At 52.1% G+C, this 20,062-nt stretch overlaps 1 protein-coding gene across 3 annotated transcripts in view; it reads left to right on the forward strand.

Annotated features, from left to right (window-relative positions):
* LOC128901996 (zinc finger and BTB domain-containing protein 7C-like) overlaps window positions 1-20,062 on the forward strand; it is a 163,358-nt gene that overhangs the window by 8,771 nt on the left and 134,525 nt on the right. The window contains exon 2 of one of the 3 annotated variants that reach the window (XM_054184243.1): window positions 18,640-18,759. The exons of 1 other annotated variant lie outside the window; for it this stretch is intronic. The gene's annotated coding sequence lies outside the window, so the exon portion shown is untranslated. Of the gene's footprint in view, window positions 1-7,293; window positions 7,408-18,639; window positions 18,760-20,062 lie in introns of those variants that run through there. One more of the 3 variants, XM_054184245.1, reaches the window with a different exon arrangement.

The following is a 20,062-nucleotide window of genomic DNA, read 5'->3' on the forward strand; positions in this document are numbered from 1 at the left end:
TTTGATTTTGAAACATGAGAAATTGGGGAAGATGCTGCTGTGCCAAGCACTGAGCTTCCCTTTTGGCATCCGTGGATGAGCGTGCCATTGGGGTGCTCCTCTTCTGGGAGGCTCAAAGGCAGGAAAAGGCATTAAAAAGAAAGAGAGAAATCAAACCCCCCTCCCCTCCTCCAAGAACAAACAGAAGAGGAAATGAAAGTCATCGTCCAGTCTTGAGTTTCCTCTGTTTTGGCAAGAGTTAACGCAGCGTCGGAGGGGAAATCTGCTGTGACTTTCCATTGTTGCTGCCTAGGGATGCAGGATAAAGGGGACCGAGGTGTGGGGGATCGGGGCACCGGTGGCAGGATTTTCGGGAGATAACGCTCCTCTTCACCCCACCCAACTTGGCATGGTGGTGCCTTCCTTGGTGGCATGAGTATGGACATCCTCGCCTTCACAGGTGGTCCTGCTGCATGAGCACCCTTCATGAGATGGACCTCGAGGGCGTGTTTTTGGGTGGAGGAGTGGCCGGTGGGTGCATGGGGGTTGACCACTGGCTGGTTCTGAACCTCCTCTCGCCCATCTCGCCCTGGTGGTCTCGGTGCTGCTGCAATTTTGGCCCCGGTCCCTACTGTCTCTCGCCGGTGCCTCCCAGTTGCTTGGCAACCCCAGTGCTGCTAATGGGACTTAGTCATTCCCCGGTGCTCCTGTCCTCTCCTGCGCCTTCTCCTCCCTGCCGTTCTCTGCGGGAATAGGAAAATGCCACACAGCCACGGGGGTCTGGCATGGTCCAAGTCCCCTGCCATCTCCCGGGCTCCCCAAAGTGGGCTCACAGCTCACCAGGCTCTTCTCTCCGTGATGAACTTCAGACCTCCGCAGTCATCGGAGGCGAAGAAGCTCTGCCTGGAAGAGTGGCTGCTTGTCCTTGGGGTCCGAAGCCCCAGGAGAGAACCTGGGGAAGGGCAAGGATCAGGGTCAAGTCCCCCGTCCTGCTCTCTGTTATCCTGAATCCGTGCAACCCACCTTGTCCTCCGGGAGGGGCTTCAAACCAGGCTTGTTGTGAGACTCTTTTCTTCGTTATTTCTTCCCTGATTGGACTCTGCCAGGTCGTGTCTAGAGGTGAAAAGGGAGTTTGAAGAAATGTGCTGCCTCCAAGTTGGTGGGGATGGCTGGTCCTTCCCGATACCCTCTCAAGTCCTTGGAGCACATGCACTGTGGATGAGGAATAAAAGAGTTTCCGTTGCGTCTTTTAACTGGATGTGCGAAACATTTATAAATTTCCAGACAGGCTGCTGGCATGCTTGTGTAGGGATGGGAGGGGTTCTCCATCGTCTTTAGTTCAGGATTGGGTGTCTTCCTGAAAAACGTGCTTTAGCTCTAATGTCACATCTGAGCTTCATGAGGCTCCGCTCTTCGGATTCAGGTGAGGTTAGCTCATCTTAGAGATCCCTTGTAGGTAAAATCCCGTGAATTTACTGAAATCTGGGATCAGTGACTGTTTTTAGCCCATACTTCTGATGGAAACCCGTATGAGAGCTGGAACAGGTTGTTCAGAGAGGTGGGAGATGCCCCATCCCTGGAAACATTCCAGGCCAGGTTGGATGGGGCTCTGAGCAACCTGATCTAGTTGAAGATGTCCCTGGCCATGGCAGAGGGGTTGGACTAGATGGTCTTTCAAGGTCCCTTCCAACCCAAACCATTCGATGATTCTATGATGATCTGGAGGTTGGGAGCGGAACTTGGAGACAGCCCATCGGCTGGACCGCGTATCAAACCAGGACATCGCTCCATGATGAGTCCTGAATTTAGAAACCGCATGCATGCAAGAACGGAATCTAATTGGCCAATTGCATACTAATTCATAGCAATTACCCATGCAAATTAGCTGCATAATTTTGCATTCGTTGTGTGCAGGCATTTATGCATAGTGTTTCCTGCAAAACGTTGGGATGGTTTTGTGCCCGCTCTGGATCTGGATGGGGTCGTCCCGGGCTGGGTTGGTCATCCCGGTGGCAGGACAGGTCGAGGGTGTGACATGCTCAGGCATAAGAAGGAATCCATTTTCCCATGGGATTTCCAAAGCCGTGCGGTTCCTTACCCCTGGAAAACTCCTTCACCTTCAGCTCGGTTCTTTTGATGGTTTTGGGGGAGAGCAGACATGCAGGAGGGGCATCCCTGAAACTGTTCTCGGAGGTGCTGCTTCTTTTCTTTTTTCATTTAAAAAGAAATGAAATAACGAGCGAAGCGGCTCTTTTTTTTTTTTTTTTTTTTTTTTCTTCTTCTCGTTCTTTAGAAAGCACTTAGACTTTTTAATCTCTGCCGAGTGTGTCATGGGCTGGAATCTGCATAGACCTGTGCCTGCTTCATTCCTGCCTGCTTTGCCTGTCTGAAGAAGTCGCTTTAGAGGCAGTTTGCTGCCTGCGCTATCCCAGAACCACCGTTATTGCTTCACGCTCCGCAGCCTGATCTGGGATGTAAATCTCAAGTCTCTTGCTTTGCCTTTCAATTCGCTGCATCCCAGAGCTTGTGCCTTGACAAGGGCTCTCCTACTGATCTCCAAAAACGTTCCCTTATCTCTGTCTGCATCTGTCTACTTCATAGCTCCGTGTGTTGATGGTGGGCAATGAAGATGGTTTGATATTCATCTAGCGCGCCCAGGATGCCACGAGGATAGGAACATCAGGGTTTTCTTCCGTAGGCAGTCCCAAATAAACACCAAGAATATTTTTAGCCACATGACACCGCCATCTATGAGGTATATGTTGCAGTTTGGTATATGTTTTATGTATATTACGGGTATACCTTGGTTGCTCGGTCATCTTTAGAGCCCTATCTATGGGGGCTTCAGGAGGAACGGGGAAGCAGATCATTTGCACCTCCTCTAAAATAATCTGAAAAATGGGGTGCTGTATGTAATACAGCCGCGGTTGTGATTTTTTTAAGGTCATCTCTGTTGGAGCCCGCTATGCCTGGCAAGCGTAAAATAAAAACTAGGCCCGTTTTTTCCACGGCTGAAAATCCCCCGTGTTATTTTCAAACGTTGCAACAGTTTGTACTTTAAAGGCACCATTTTCGTAGAGCTTAATATCGCCTCTCCCGTCTTTTAGAATTGCATAGTTTTGCAAGAGATAATTGCCTATTTGGGAGACAAAAAAGCTAATTTCGCCGAGGGCTCTATTCTTTTTCTTAGCAAAGTTGCTCCTTGTTGGGAAGCGTCTTGCAAGTCATGTGTGTTTGGATGAGTCTGGAGGGGAACGAATGGGTGGACGATGTGCAGGTGTGGCTCGTAAAAAAAAAAAACAAACAACAAAAAAACCAAACCACACACAAACCACTTATTTTTTTTTCTGCTGCTTCGGATACCACTGCTGGACACCTTTCCCTTGGCTGCTCTGCCTCCTCTCCTGCTCCACCTTGAGCTCCTGGGGACGGGGACATCTTTGTGGTTTTTGGCAACCGCCGTGGTGGGTTCAGCAGGGGATGCGCACGCCCAAAATAGTTGCAGTTGCACTTCTCTTTCGGTCTTAAGCTATTTTCGTTAGTATTACGGGATGGTTTTATGTCTTTCCAAATATGCAAACCTTCAGACAGTGCAATCTGAAGCAAACGGCTCCATGCAGCCTTTCCATGCTTCCCCAGGGCTCCCCGCATCGTGCTGGCCCCAGGGCTGGTGGTGCCTTGGGTGGCTGAGGTGGCTAATGAGTGTCTGGTGAGTCAAGTCCTGGGGGACACCCAGGTGACTGAGGTGACCTGGAGGGCTAAATCTTCCCCCCTATGCTCAGGCATGTCCTCTCCTTCTTCCCTGTGTTGGGCATATCTCCACATTGACCTTCTGCTATGGGGCTTCCCCAGAGTCCATCACCAGGATGATCCCCACCTGCCCATGGGCTCTCCTCCACCCTCCCCACAGCTGAAGCTCATCATCTAGTCACCTCCAGGTCAGATCCTTCAACAGCTGAGCAAGAAGAGGCTCTGCTGCAGGCATGGCAGGTTGGCCAGCCGACTGTGTCTATAGGTTATCAATAATAATTCATGAGGAGCATAAAGGAAGCAGTGTATCTCCATGGAACAGCTTTTCTCAGGTGGATGAAGGATGGATGCCGGTGGCAGGATTGTGGTAGGTAGCTTTGGTGTGCGGTTGTGTTTGGGAAGGGGGCTGTGGTGGTGCTTCTGCTTGTTGCTGTTTTCTGGAGGTGCGGTGGTCAAGTTTTGCTCTTCTTTGGAGGTGGAGCTGCTCAATATGAGTTTTCAGGGAGGGACAAAGGAAAAGGGAATTCTCTTTAATCCAGGCTGAGCACTGCAGAGCCCCATGGGGGTGGTTTGCAGCCCCTCTCAGGCAAGATCCATGTGAAAGTGGCAAATCTTCAATCTTCCCTTTGGGGCTCACCTTGCTGAGGCAGTAAGTGAGGTGACTTTGTGGAGGCTGGTGTGACCTCACCTGAGACATCTGCCCCACTTCTCACCTTCTTCTGCCTCTAGTTTTGGTGTGCAGAAAGGCTGTAGCTCGCTGGGGCTGTCGGACCTGACAAAGGCACCAAAAGCAATCCCCAAACCACGTGCTTGCTCCCAGCCCACCCTCCGCTTTGCTGGTGGAGATGGGGGCAGTGGTGGGATTGCACGTTAACCCTGGAAAAAATGGATGGAATGAAAAAAAAAAAGCCTTATTCCGTATTTGAAAGAGGAAAGAAAGAAAGGGGAAGCTTTGGGTTTTAGCAGGTGCCCAGAGAAACTGGTACAGCGTGTCTTGCTCTCCTGCAGGCATCCTCTGTGACCGGGGGCAGGTTGCTCAGGTGTAGCATTGCTGGAGTTATCACGGCTCACGTGGACGTAGCCGAATTAGCTGGATTCCAGTTAACAGGGAGCTGCAGCCATGCGTAGCTGCGGGCTTCCTGAGGTTGCTGGGTGGCTCTGAGAGCTGGGGCTGGGGTCAGTGGGATGCAGGAGGAGCATTGGTGTCTGTAGAGCGAGAGCAGACCCTGAGGTGGGCTCAGCGCTGCTTTGGGCTGAAGGGATGCTGTGATGTTTGACACCAGCTGAAGATGGACGTGGTGGCTTCTCTTGTGTGCCCCGTGCTTGGTAGGGCGTGCTCATGGTCTTGGGCAAAGCCCGGGAAGCAGTGATCGGTGTTGTCTTCTAGGTCTGGGCAGCTCTGCTCTGCCCCAGGAGGTCCCCGTGCATGGGTAGGGTGCCCTGTGCCTCCAGGGAAAACCAGCGCGCAGCTCTTCCTGCACCCTGGTGTCTTTTCTCCATCATAAGCTTTGAGTACCTGGATTGAGGTTGGACCAAGCCTTGGATGTGTTGGTGACTACATTTAAGCAGGAGATTTTTGAGCTGTGGTGTGACGAGTAGAAAGCCGGGGAGTCATCCTGGACTCAGCAGAAACCTTTTTTACCCTGTTCAGCCTAATTGTCCTCACTGTCCCTCCAGCTCCTCCATTAGTACAGAGGAACATCAGCTGGGGTTGCCTTCCTATCTGATATGGGTTCTTCTGCTGGCAAGTTGGCTTTAGGTTATCAGCTTTTTTTTGAAGTCCCACCAGAGTGGATCTGTCCCACAATATTCGCCCTTCCCTGACTCCTGTGCTACTCGGTCCATCTTTTGACTTAATCTTGCCTGAGGCCTTTTGAATTGCCCATGGGATGTAGGAGGAGAACTTGTGTCTATGGACAGTTGTTTAGTTGGGGTTCCTGTGGCATTTTCTTTTTAATAAGATGTACCGTCCGGCAGCAGTAGAGGTTTTTTTGGTTCCTTCTTGACCTTAATGTATAAGAAAATGGCATTTGTGCCTTGTTTTCATTACACCTGAAGAGAAGAGTGAAAGGTGGCTCAGACATGGAGGTAGTTTTGGGTGAGGAGTAAAGCATGAGTTCTGGTCCTCTTACAGGGGAGGACATGATGGATAAAATACTGAAACAATAGGAAAAAGAGAGATATGGGAAAAAAATGTGTGATGCCATGGGGTGGGGCTTGAAAGAGTGGTTGGGCCTGTGGGAGATGGTTCGTGAGCTGCAGGTGAAGGATCTCACCTGGAGGTGGCTGGAGGATGAGCCTCAGCTGTGGGGAGGGAGGAGAGGAGCCTGTGGGTAGGAGGGGTGGGGGGATCATCCTGGTGGTGGACTCTGGAGAAGCCCCCCAGCATGAGGCTGATGTGATGGAGTGCTGTCTGAGATGGGGGAGCAGGAGAGGACATCCCTGAGCGTGGGACGTGGCGAAGGTAAGAGTGAACCTCGTGGCATTGGAAAACACCACGTTTTTGAGCTTTTCTTTGAAACGATGAAGGTGAAAGGTTTTTACGACTTTATTTTTCGGGTGAGCGCAGCTGGGACTCTGCTGTAATTGCAGCCCTTTGGGAGCCGGGGGCGGGCGGGGGGGAACCACCAGCGTTGGCCACCACGGCCGGCGTGCTTGGTGGCACCTCGCGCAAGGGCAGCCTGGGCAGGGCTTGGAGGACGCTGCCGCCTTCTCCCTGCCCGCGGCGTTTCGCTGGCGGCTCGCTGCGAGGAGCAGCGGAGCGGAGCGTTCCCATGCCCTGGCTCTGCCGGCCGGCCGAACCCCACGCCGGCTGGCTTCCTGGCCACGATTCCTCATTAAAAAGCAACAAGCGGGGAGAAACCTGGGGAGCGTAAAAGTACAAGCCTGATGCTAAAGCGAACCAGATGCTGCTCGGGCCGCGATGCCCCGTGGTCCGTAGGAGTGAGGATACGGGGGCGGCAGGGAGGGGAGAGGAGGGAGCAGCACAAGCCAGAATAATCCCTTTTTGTGTTTTGTTTTGCGTGTTTTTGGTTTTTTTTCTCTCTTCTGAAGCGTTTTGGTCTCGCCCCTGGACAAAAGCAGGATAGTGCGGTGTGTCATTTCCTCCCCCGGCAGCTATTCAGCGTGGCACCGTGTGGGCTCTGCCACCCCCTCCCCTGCCCTGGGCACAGATTGCTCCTTGTTCCAGTTGTCTGTACCACCCAGGGTTTCCTTTCCAAGTTTTCTCACACCCTTTTATAGCTGCGCGGAGGAAAGCTTTAAAGCCGCGCAACCAAGGAACCGAGTAGGCAGGAGGGATATCTTTCAAAACCAGGCGTGTTCCTCTGCCGAGCCGCGGCGATGGAGGTGGGCTGGGTGAGCTCTGGTGGTGCCCTGCCCGGAGAAGATCAGGTTCAGCCCTTAAATAAGCTCCTGTCTCGTAGCCAAGAGGGCAGCTGGTCGCGCACGCCGTGTATCGATGAGTCTTTTAAAAATGAGAGCAGCTGCATTTTTTTTCAGGTCCCGATCCGGGCGCGGAGGCAGAGCGGGAGGACAGGATCCCGAGCGGGACGGATCTGAGCTGGAGAGCACTGGTTGCCCCCTGGCTGGAAAGCTGGTTTGGTGAGGCGGCCCTGATGGTGAAAGCATCAAATCCGGTGGTGTCTCGTCCGTTTTGGGGACAGGGGAGAAATCCAGGTTTGCTGATCTGTCCGTGGAATCGGCGTGAGGCTGTCCTTTCTATTTTTCTTGAGCTGATCAGCAGCTCTTTTCACCAAGGAACCATCCCATGGGCAGGACCTTCTGCCCTCACCAGTCTGCTTCGGTGGCAATCAAACGGGTGGCCTAGAGGCAAGCAGCCGTTCATTCCAGCCCTTATTTAGCATGCGATAAAAGACGCCGTATACCTTGTCTTCCAGTCGATAAGCCGTATATTACACAGAAGTGGTGCACGAGTTGATGCCTTTGCGTCAAACGAAGGCTTCTCGCGGGCTCCTTTCCGCTGGAATCTCTCGGCCTGGATGCCGGATCGCCGCTCGAAGGATGGGGAGCGATACTGTTCCACAGTAATTGGTCACTGAATTATTTAGCTGCACAATCGCTGTAGCAGCAACGACCCCAGCGAACGCTTAACTTGCAATTGTCTCGGCTGGGAAACAAATACAGGGCGCTGCAAACTCCGTGGAGCCCGGAGGCAGGATAATTCTGTAGAAACTGTGCATTTTTTTTTATAAAAAAAAAAAAGCTTACAGTTATTTTGTCGATGATGGCCCTGTGCAGTGGAAAGTGTATGCTAATCTCTGATCGGCTGCTGCCTTTTAATGTGTGAGCTGAATTCTGCTGCTTTTCTAAGGAAAAGGTAACGTTAATCCGTTGCAGGTTCCCCAAATTAAAGGGCAGTGTCTTTCTGCACCTTCTGAATTCAGCAGCGGTCGCCGCAGATGCGGTTGAGCTGTAACTCATGCGCTCCTGACCTGGGGTCCCTGCGGGAGACGGGCTAATTGACAAAGCGGCCTAACTTGGCAAGCAGAAAAACCCCACCAAAACAGGCGCTTCGTCCCCCAAACCCGTGTTGCGGTGGCTTGAAGCTGGTTGAAGACCACCAGCTCTTTCCGCGCGCGGTTCAAGACCAGGCGTTGCGGTGACGACGCTCTTCCTGCTCTAGGGCAGAACCTCGCTACTCGTGGATTTTTCTCCTTGATTTTCAGCTTGGGAAGTTGAAAGCCCTCTGCCTTTCAGGCGCGTCTTGAAAACCCACCAGCCGAAAACCCGCTCTTGGTTATATTTGCCTCCAAATTGCTGGCAGGAGGCTTTGCGCGCTGATCGCTCTGAGTACCAACTCCGCTGCGAGTGCAGCCCGTCATTCAGGGGACTCCCAGTTCCTCGTCTGCCGAGCCGTTTCTCCTGCCCCTTTGGTGTCTGTGTGTGTAGGAGTATCTAAGAGCTCCCTGGTGACTCTTCAGGGTTTGCTTTGAATTGGCCTGCGATCTGCCGGCTTAAACGTTGTTCTCCCGCGTAGGTGCCGCCTGCGTTCTCAACGCCGCGCTCAGGGAAGGATGGCGTGACCCCGATTCCTCGTGTTAGATGTTCTTCTCTGAACGAAAAGCCCAAAGCTACGTTATTTTGCTCCTGGGGACGGAGGGCGAGCGGGGTGGGGGGGAAGAAAAGGAGGTGCGGGCTGTTTGCAGGGTCGTGTTCGCAAGCCGCTTGTCCCAGCAGAGCCTGGTGTTTGCTGTGGGATGGGCTGTTCCTTCATCGCTTTGTTATTTGAGTTCGTATAGCACTGAGGAATTGGGAGGTTCCCCTAATTTAGGGATGGAGGTGGCCATACGAGCAGCAGTGGGTCTCCATGAGCGTCCCCAGGGACCAGCAGCTGAAGCTTTCCCATCCCGCCGCGTAGACACGACCGCTGGTAGATGCTCTGATGACTTTTCCAATCGCGGTTTGATTATTGCTATAAATCCGTTATTGACTTGCCGCCATGCCTGGCAGACCCAGCCCCGGAGCAGGGCTCTGCTTCGCTACGCGGGGCGTAAATATTCTGCTGAAATGTCCCAAAGAGCTGATTTTTTCTACTGCCTTGCTCCTGTCCGGTCCCACGGCAGGAGGTTTGATGCTCACCAGCCTAGGTTTGCTTTTCCTTGTCTTCGCGCCATTCTGTTGATGCCGTGTAAGCGGCAGCAGGATCCAACCCTGTGCTTCAGACCTTCCCATAGCTGCATCTCGGGGAAGATTAATCTTCCTAATGGAAGCCGGGCTTGTGACAGCTGTGACTTTCAAACCTTGGTCTGTCTCGATACCGAAGAAACCAGGGAGATCTGGAAGGCTCGTAACTTCCTGAGCGAGTGATGTGTAAAGCAAAATAGTTGTAATTAACTTCAAAGCATGAAATAGTCTGTCTTTCAAGCAAAAAAAAAAAAAAAAAAAAAAAATTCCTCCCTAGGCTTGCGTTGAAAATGAATGGTTTTTCATGTCACGTTAGCCCTGCCTTATAAAAAACAAAAAAAAAGGTATTTTTTTTTTTAAAAATTCTGAATTGTAAGAGGTAACAGATAATGAAGTTCTCCCTTTCATAGTAACAGCGTGATTCTGTCACTGGGGCGAGCTGCTTGAAGCCTGCGTGTTTGGAAACAGGGTTTAAGTTGTGTAAATCAGCGTGCGGTCACTTAATTAAACACAATCAAGGCTTTGTGGGTCCCTGAAGACGAGTGGCATCAAGTAAGGGCCAGGGCAGAGGGGGCAGCAGGGCTGATGCTGGTGCAGGGGATGGAGGTGGAGCCTTTTGCATAGTTCCTATGTCTATATGGGACCCGCCTTGTAGCTGATAGAGGTGACCACGGTACATAAGGATGGAGAACGTGAGGGGATCATAAGGAGGTTTAGACCTTGACTATCTCCCCATGTGGATTGTTTGGGGCTCTGCATGGACCCCATGCAAGCAACCCAAGCTTGAAGGATTTGGCCGTTGGTTTCTAAGCACCGTCCGGCAGCTCTGGTTTTGCTGCCCCATTGTCTCCTTCCTGCACGGAAATGCTGGGTGAGGAGTTTCTTCCGAAACAAACCCCGCGTTGGCAAGGCGGCCCCGTCTCCATTTCATGCACCCTTGCCTTCGGCTTGGGGCCTGAGCTTGCATCCCAGGAAAATAATACATGTCCAGGAGGCCAAGACAAACAATGTCTGCCTGCTTTTTTTATGACCTCTTGTTGTTCCTCCCAGCCATCAACACTATTCCCTTAATAAAGGACGTTTTAATCTCCGTAGGGGACTTCCGTACTTCTCATGGGTAAAGCCAAGGCAGTTGGCAAAGGGAAGACGTGGAGAGACTGGGGGCTCCTGCTCTGTGCAGCTCTTTTCATGGCAATGTTTTGATTTAGATCGTTATTCCAGTTCAGAACTGAGGAGGATGAGTATGTTTTAAACTGAAAGAGGGGAGATTTAGATGAGATATTAGGAAAAAAATTCTTTACTGTGAGGGTGGTGAGGCAGTGGAACAGGTTGCCCAGAGAAGCTGTGGCTGCCCCATCCCTGGAGGGGTTCAAGGCCAGGTTGGCCGGGGCTTGGAGCAACCTGGTGTGGTGGGAGGTGTCCCTGCCCAGGACAGGGGGTTGGAACTAGATGATCTTTAAGGTCCCTTCCAACCCAGACCATTCTGTGATCCTTTGAGAAGGACTGTTAGATTTTAGTGGGAAATGCAGGCACTGGATTTTGACGAGAGGCAAGATGCTACAGCTGATAGTCGTCTCCCCTGGGACTAACCCAGCGGCTGGTCTCAGCCTGGTGACTTCAAGCGCCGACGGTGGCCCCACCACCCCAGGGCCCTTTGAAAACCCTTCCAGGAACGTTGGGTAGGTGCAAATAACTCATCCCAACACTGGGGACAGTGGCATCAACACTCTACTTGAAGCCCCAACTCCTCGCATTGGATGCTGGTGTGGGTTGTCCGCTTTGGCCGGTGGAGTGAAGGGGAGAGCAAGATGCTCTGCTGCCTTCATGGTTTGAAGGAGAAGCTCAGAAACTTGTCCGCCATGCAGACTTAGAGGCAAAGAAGTGATTTGCTTAAGCCATGGGAATTTTTTTTGGAAACTGCCACAGGGGTTTTGAACCTCCAGGGCTTGCAGTTCCAAGTGTGACAATTAAAAGTTTGGGGTATTTAGTGAACTCTGCATAGCTGTTTTTCCTCTTTCATAGTTCCATCATACCTTCTAATTAATTCCCTTTAATTGCTTTTAATTTCCTTTCCTCCTTATTTCTCCGTCCGTATAACTAGTGCTGTCATCCTTTTAGTTTGCCTTTCATGTTGGAGACTCTCTGTTTGATTTTGTTTCACCCACGTTGTGTCTTGCAGCTATTTCATTCCTGGAAAGCTCCGTCTCCAGAGATAAAATCTAAGTGGATTCAGAGAACCTAAAAGGATCGCATGCTTCATGGCTTTCTCTTTAGTAATAGATAAACAGAGCGTAATAAAAGATCCGTCCTCCTTGGAAAAGGGCCATTTTCCATCACCTGTATTTTTGTGGTACCGTCATGCCATGGATGCTCTTAGTCACCGGTGACAAGATAAAGAGCCTCCTGGTATCTAACGCTGACGGGTGTCTGAGGCTGAAATGGGCTCTTAGGATGACACACTGTCTCGCTGTATTTTGATTTACTCAGCGCCGCCATCCTACCCAGCAGCCCCCCCCAGATTCCCACCGCTGGGACAGCCAGCAGTGGGGCTGGCACCGTGCTGTCAGCCGTAATCCATGCCTGGACAGAGGGGACACGGGGAGGGTGGCAGATGGTTTTTGACCTGATGAGGATCTAGCCCGTTATTAAAATTTTGACATTTGTCTCCGATAGCTCTCGGTTTTAATGTGCGCTAAAGGGCATGGTGCGTTTTGATTTGAGGTACTTTCCGGCCCGGTCAAAAATAAAACATAAAAGTAAGCAAAACCTCTGACAAATGCTCAGAAGAGTCCTAGACGCTTGGATCTGGCGCTTGGCGGGTGGCTATCAGCAGAGCTCTGGGGAGCTTGGCCAATATACACCATCTGAAGAGCTGGCTGAGGGTAGGGGATCATATATTTGAATTTTCTACACCATCTCCCTTCTTGAGTGGAATTGGGTTTGCTTTATCTGATCTAACCTCTTTTCCTGCTGCTCCTCCATTCCTAATGGTATTTAAATGCTGTATACTCCGTGCTTTCTGTGGTCCAAAGCCACCAGGCCTTCAGAACCTCCTTGGCAGTTTTCCTCCCATATGCTGAAGGATTTATGTTTCCAGCGCTATCGTTTAATTGCCTCCAAGGACCGCAGGAGTAAGAGCGAGCAATGCTCCGAGTACAGAGCTACGTTTCTACGAGGCTGCGTTGGTGCCCAGCATCAGGCTGTCTATCAAAGGTGTTGGCTGGACAACGTCCACTCAACAGAGCACCAATTTGGAAGAAAAAATGACCAGCAGCACCTAATTCCATCTGGAATTGTCCCGGTTGTCTAATTTATATTGTAATGCTGGTAAAGCCCTGGAGGAGTTAAAGCTGGGATCACGAGGAATGTGGTCAGGAGTCAGCCGGGGACTTTGGTGGTGAGGAGACTCTTGGTGGGGAGCAAAAGGTAGTGCAGAGCACCAAAGGGCTGTCCTGGCTGCCGCGGGTTGAGGACATGCACCTACAGCAGGGTAGGGTTGTGGGCCAGTGTGGTGGAGAAATGTCTTTGGGCTAATCCAGGTGCCGGAAGGAAAGAAATAGCTGAATTTGGGTGGAAACCATGATTGTGGAAGGACTGGTGGAAGGAATGTGGTCCTGGGACTTCAAGGTGCCAAGAAGAGAGGTGCTAGAGACAAACACATGTTCTGCCACCAAAAAAGTTATCTCGTGCTACCTTGAAAGTTTAGTATGGATTATTATTATGCTACTACCAGTGTGAATAGTAGTAGTAGTAATAATTTAGCTTTGCAGGGTCCCCAGCCAGTCCTCCCTGAGTCAGTTCTGGTGAGTGGCTGTCACGGTGAGGTGGTGCAGCAGGTGGATGGGAGATGTTCAGGGCTGGTCTGTGAGCTGCAGGGTCTGGTTGTGGAGATCTCAGCAGCTTTTAAGTCTCCCTTTTATTGGGTGGCGTAGGGAGGTCTTAGTGAGCTGTCCCTCTCTGACAGGGGAGAAGATTTACAGCAAATACTGCTCTGTCCGGGTGGGACCAAGCTATGGCCAGGAGTTGGTGGCTGTCCCCACTGTCTAGGAGCCCAGGACCAAAGTGGCTCTTGGCCAGGCCGTCGCCAAGATGTAATATTTTGCAACAAGCTGATCCGAGGGCTCTGCACCTTTGCATTTGGGAGTGAATCATCCTGGCGAGAGCCGCGAGCGAGCGAGCCATCTCCGGAGGCACTGAGGTGGCATCACCGCAGGTTGCTGGCAGCCCCAGGCTGGGTGGCAGTCACGGGGGAGCCTTCTTGTCCCCGTACGGTCTGGGCACGTCTTCATGGCTGAAGCTGGGGCTGAGATCGGTGGGGCTGAGGGAGAGCAGCCAACTGCAGACTTGGCCCCTGGTCCCGAGAGCAGCCTCTTCTTTTTGGGACTCTGGGTAATCAGAGAATGGCTTGGGGTGGAAGGGGCCTCTCAAGGCCATCTAGTCCAACCTCCCGCCGTGAGCAGGGACGTCTTCCACTAGACCAGGTTGTTCAGAGCCCCGTCCAACCTGGCCTGGAATGTTTCCAGGGATGGGGCATCTCCCACCTCTCTGGGCAACCTGGGCCAGGGTCTCACCACCCTCAGCGTGAAGAATTTCTTCCTCGCGTCTAGTCTGAATCTGCTCGCTTTTGGTTTAAAACCATTACCCCTTTTCCGATCCCAGCAGGCCCTACTAAAAAGTCTGTCCCCATCTTTCTTCTAGGTCCCCTTTAAGTACCGGAAGGCCACAATAAGGTCTCCCCGGAGCCTTCTCTTCTCCAGGCTGAACCCCCCCAACTCTCTCGGCCTGTCCTCACCGCAGAGGTGTTCCATCCCCCTGATCGTTTTTGTGGCCTCCTCTGGCCCCGCTCCAACAGGTCCATGCAGCACGACGATGGTGCGGTGGGGAAATGCCTGTCTCCCCTGTGGCTAACCTCTCCCTCCAAAAAGGCACCGCAAGAAAGTTTTGGGGAGCCGACCTTGGACTACCACCCATCCAAGAGCTTGGCGGACCCTCCATCGCCTCATGAGCGAGGCGGGGGGAGCTTTATTTCCTCGGTAGGAAGCCGGGTCAGCTTCTCGGCCGAGCATCCCTCTGCGCTGTGCTTCCGACTCTTCCCGCTCCCGTCTTAATAACTGTAAAGATCGGGGTTGCCAAGGTCTTCCCGTTGCTATAGTGAGATTAGATAGGGCAGAGCGCTGCATTCCCTCTGCCGAGGGGAGAAAACACTCCCATCCCTTCCCTGGGCTTCACCAGCGAGCATATTTTTTTTTTTTTTTTTTTTTTCCTCCCCCCTCCACCAGCAGCTACTAATTGCACCTGAAAGACACGCTGCTTATTTCACCCGAATTAATATTTCATAGCCTTTAAAAAAAAAAAAGAAAAAAAAAAAATTTAATTATCAAGGCATTTTCTCCTGGAATCAACTTAAGAGACTCTCCGGCTGGAACGAGTTTACAGCGCTAACTGTGAACTTAAAATATTTATCTTCATAAACACGTCACTCGAGCCGTACTCTTCCTCGCGGGGTAATTAGCAAGAGGCACGTTAGTCCAATCGGCAGGTGCCTGGGAGACACAGATTTGCCTTTTCCTTCTGGGCGTGGTGAGGAGATGATTTATTAAACGAATTTGAGAGCTGCGAGTCTGGCCAGACCTCTGAGTCAAACCGCTGTAGGAAAAAAAAAAAAAAAAAAAACCACCCGCCGGAGCGTTTGCCGGCAGAAGATGGGGCGCAGTCGTTTCGATACGGTCGATTCTTTGCTGATGCGGAGGTGTCCCCCCCCAAAACTCCCGAGGACGTACAGCAACTGACCCGGGGACCGTCGGATTGCGGGAGGTAGCTTTTATTTTCATTTTCTTGGCTCTTATTTTCCTTTTCTTAGTTTTTGTTTTAATTTTCCTGGCACGCCTGGGGACTTGGGTTGCTTTATATAAGAATTCAGGTGAGATTTCCCCGAATATAGGAGTGCACACGGCTTGGGAGATGGCACGTTGTCCCTCCCCTCCGCCTCCTTTTTTTTGGGTTTAAAATGTTATTTTGGGGGCCGTAAAGTTTAACTCTCTATAGCCTGGTACCACACGTGCCCCGAAGAGGGATCTGTGCGACCTGCTGTGTGTGTGTAGGGGGGTGGGACGGAGGGTTTAGATAATGGTATATTTTTTTGGACTCGAGGCTGTATTTTGTGCGTGTTGGGTGCTGGTGGTACCCTGGGACGTGGAGCGGGGAAAAGGACACAGGTCTTCTGGACAAGTTGCTGCGGGGTGCACTTCCCAAAGCTCATATCTTTGCTGGGGAACCAGAGATGGTTGTGTCTGTAAACCTCTCTGGTCTTGAGACCGGTGAGGAACATGTGAGGGAAGAGCTAGTGGTGGCCCCGTAGCCTAGGAGAAGGTCCTTAGCTGGTGGTAGTGGCAGCCCGGTGAAGATTATTCAAGCTGAAAGTCTGTCGATGGGGTTTTTTTGGTTTTGTTTTTTGGTTTTTGTTTTGTTTTTCTCTCTGAAATCCCCTTCTACTCCTTGGGGCCCCATCAGTCGTTTATGTAAACCAGACAAGCAACCACACACGATCCGACCGAGCTCGTTCCGGGGTTTTGCACCCCAGTCGATGCATGGGGTTCACCAGTTGCTGCAGCTCGGGTGAGCTGGGCTGGGATTTGCGGAAGAGGTGGCTGACGTCTGCCAAGTTTCATGGGTTCAGAGCAGAGCAATGGAAAATGGAAGCGATGCTGGGTTGGTGGCCTGGGAAGGGTCTGGTTTCCCATCTTCTGAGCAGATAGATGTATTCTTAGCCAGGCTCGAGATACATCAGTCTTCCTCTCCGACAGCAAACCTCAATTTTTAGTGAAATTTTTGAAAACCGATCTCCTGAGCCAGCATTAAAAGCTCTCGGTGCCGAGAGGACTGTTGTTAAGAGACGCGGTTTTCTGTAGGAAACCGGTTCTCGCAGAGATTCTTCTGATGGGTCCCAATTTGTGCTGCTGTTGACGCTTGCCTGCCGTCTGCCCTTGTCTCTTCAACTCGCTGTCTGCCAACCTTCCCCAGATGTGCTGAGCCTTACAGCCGGAGGAGCTTGTCGGAAGAGCTTTCCCTTGCTTTATTTCCAGGATTTGCTGTAGCAAACGTTGCTCCATGTCGATTGCCTGGTCCGCTTCGCTTAAGCGAACTCAAACCTTGATGCTCTCCTTCCTTCCCACCGCCGCTCTTTGCTCGTGGTCGGGCTGGGAAGCACCTCCTGGTGCTCTCCGCGTGCTGCGTTCGCGCTTTTTTTTTTTTTAGTCATTGGCTCTGTCGTGGCTTAATCTGATCATCGGTGATGGCTGAATGGCACGGAGTGTGCTCGGCGCTAATCGCTCGCAGGAGGTGTACTCAAAGGTTACATCCTGGTGGTAAACGTCATGCCCTGCGCAGTTCCATCGGGGCTGATATTTATGTGATCGCGCTCCCCGGTGCCGGGTGGAGAGTCCTCCTCCCAGGGAAACGCAGATATTTTGGCGGCAGCAGGATCTAACCCCCGTTTCTGGCAGTTTGGCTTCTTCCCTGCCCTTTTCTAGCAGATGGTTCTTGCTGCCCCTTGGGTCGCAGCTGCCGTGACCATCCTTGGTTTAACGCAATGGGGACCTTTTGAAGGAGCAGCAGCTTCTCCTTCACCGCGGTGTGGCCAAGAGAGCAAAGCGTGACGTGGTGGCGTCGCAGTTGGTGCCCCGGGTAGGCAGGAGGAGGCTGGACCAGGCCAGGAGGATGGTTTCTGGTCCAAGTCCTGCGTCTTTTTGATATAAAAAGGAGGGGGGACTCCCCCGTGCGTGCTCCCTGTCCGGCTCTTGTGCCAGCGGAGGAACTTGGTGGAGGTGTGATCGTGCGTATGGAGGAGACTGAGTAGAACCTTGGTCCTGGAGTGAAACCCGTCCAGGGGAGGAAATCTCTTTCCTGAAAGCCACGCAAGCAAAAGGGTGTGATTGTTCCCAGTGGAGTGGGTTTGTGAAGGGTTTTAGGGAGAAGAGCCTTTTGGGATTGTGTAAAACTTGGTGTCGGATGCTTTCAAGGGTTTCCAGGGATGTGCAAAACTTACTGGGATTTTTAGGGAAGGACCAAGGGCTCCGGGTGGGCTGGGGAAGAACACGCAAGGGGAAATAGAGGGAAAAGGGGGGATAAAAGCAGCTTCCCTGGATCCGGGGATAAGGAGGGAGGGTCACAGCTGGGATGAAGACTAGATCCGGCAACTGGGGGAAGGCACTGGAGGCTGGATGGCAGGAAACTGGTTGAGATGATGAAGAGGAGGTCGATGGTGGCCTGGCAGTGGGAACGGGAAGGAAAGTAGCAGGCTGGAAGGGAGCCATTGCATAGGGTGCTCTCAAAGTACCATGGAGACCTTTGAGCGTGGGACGCGTCATACCCGGAGTGTTTAATGGTCGTTACAGCTGACGACCTACTTAAAAAGCCATTTTCATACTGCGTGACAGAGAGGGGATGCGCGCAAGCAAGATGCTCGGCCCTCGTCCGCGCCAAGGGGCAGCAGTTGGCTCGGTCCCCCTGCACGTAGATCCCAGCCCCGGTGAAACCAGCCACGCGTTGCCGCTGGGCAAGAGAGGGGAGGATACGCTCCCAACTGCCTTCGGGATCGTAGGGGCATTTGGAGCTCTTCTTGGTTATTCGAGCGGCCAGTTTTTTGGCGTTGCGGCCGGCCCTGCCGGCTGTGGCGCTCATCTCCCGCTTCCCCGGCGATGCCAGGAGACATGCATTATGTATGGCCACTAAAGCTCTCACCCCGTTGCTTCTGATTACGGAGAAATTACGGGTTACTGGGGCAGACTGTGCAGCCGGTGACGTCTGCGGGGCTTTGTTGCCCCGAGCAGAATTCGGTCAATGATGCATTACTAAGTGCAGGTGCTCGGCAGCAGCCTGACCTCAGCCCCGGCGCTCCTGGTTATCTGAATCCTGCATTTCACATGGCGTTTGCAAGCCTCAAAACTTGCCTCAAATCGCTTGAGTATTTTTTTATTTTGTTTTTTTTTTTTTTTTTTTTTAGTCCTCCAGAGCTGTGGGCAAAGCATGCGTTTTCGAGTGCTGTTTCCCGTGAGTCAGAGGATAACTAGCGGTTGGCTGCGCTCACCTGGTTTGCTTGCTAAAAATGAATGGAGAGCCGTTCGGGGGTTTGTTTCCTGCGAAGACAACTTCTATTTCAGTCGAGTTCGTCTCTGATTATGGGCCGTCAAACCTCAGAAATTCCTAACTGCTTGTCCACTCTTTCATTTTTCTTTTCTTTTTTTTTTTTTTTTTTTTTTTAAATAGAAAAGGAACGTAGCCCTCTTCTAGTGGAAAGCCAGAAGTATTCATAAGAGCAGGTGGATTTTGGAGGACTCCTCGTGTGCGGCAGATGAGGATGCGTGCCTGGGTGGCGATGCAAGCTTGGTGAGCAGCCCAATTTTTTGGCAGTAGACAGTAAGCACTGAGAAGCCCCGTCCCGGCCATATTAAAACATTTACGTCCAGCTCTGCCGACCTTCCTTGGGTCATGTGTTGTGTTATGTCGTATACCAGGAATGTCGTGAAGAGGAGCGCTGTCTTTCTCTGCTACATTTAAGACCTACCAAACTGTAATTATAGTCATTATTTCAAGGCTATCGTCCATTTTGTGGGGCCCAAGTGGAAAGGCAGGATCGAGCGATGGGAGATGTTGGAGTTGGTTTGGATTTATATCCAGGCGGGACTGTGCTCGATGTTGGAGATGGGATGAGTCTGGGGGGGGAGATGGTTGCACAACGGGACAACAGAGAGGCAGGTGGTGTTAGTTCAGGCCTGCAGAGACAGTGCTGCACTGCGGGGAGGAAATAACGTGATGTTGGCGTTAACCTGACGTGGTGACGAAGCAACATCACCACAGCTCTTTGGAGGCAGGATTGTGCGGTGACGCTTGATGCAGGGCTGCCCTGAAGCATGCGGACATGGGCAGCGAGGTGGCTGCCCTTCCAGCTCCCCGTGAGTGCGCGTACAAGTACACTTATGGACATGCGAGCACACTTGTGGACGTTTTACTCTGTCGGACCATCACCCCAAAGCAAAGACTGTTGTGCATCCTTTTGCTGCATGCTGGAGCTTGCTGAGATCAGCTTGGCTTGTAGGGGATGGTAGACAAGACATTGGTGTGTTCCCCATCCCTTCTACTCAAGGATGAGTCTTCCCTGTCTGAGAAGGGCTCCAGTGGTGGGCTTTGGGCTGCACTGGGCTCCTCTTCCATGCTTTGCCCGAGGCCCAGTGGTACTTGGTCATGGGATTCTTGTTGCTCCACAGGCAATATTTGCATCGATTGACTTGCGCAGGATGTCGGGCAGCTTGGTGCTTGTCTGCGTTGGTCTCAGCGGTGCCTGGTGATGATTAACCCTCACACAGGTTTTCTTCTGGCAGAGGAGCGGCCATTGAGGACATGAGCTAAGGAGGGTTGAGGAAGGCAGGGGTACGAGGAGGGAGGCCTGAATGTGAAGCCATCTTTGAAGAGATGGCGTGGGGCTGGACTTCCTTCTGGGGATAAAGGTGGGGTGGCTCTGGGATCAGCAGATACGCAGGGATGAGGAATATCGGTAGCAAAGAAAAGGGGAAGCTGGGGAGAGAGAAGGAAGTGGTGGATGGTGAGTTGGAGGGTGAGGGAAGGCAGCTGCCTGCGAGCCAGAGCAGGCAGGGAAGGGTGGGGTGCTGGACATCCATAAGCAAGAGGGTTT

Source organism: Rissa tridactyla, chromosome W, assembly GCF_028500815.1.
Source record: "Rissa tridactyla isolate bRisTri1 chromosome W, bRisTri1.patW.cur.20221130, whole genome shotgun sequence".
NCBI classification, from domain to species: domain Eukaryota; kingdom Metazoa; phylum Chordata; class Aves; order Charadriiformes; family Laridae; genus Rissa; species Rissa tridactyla.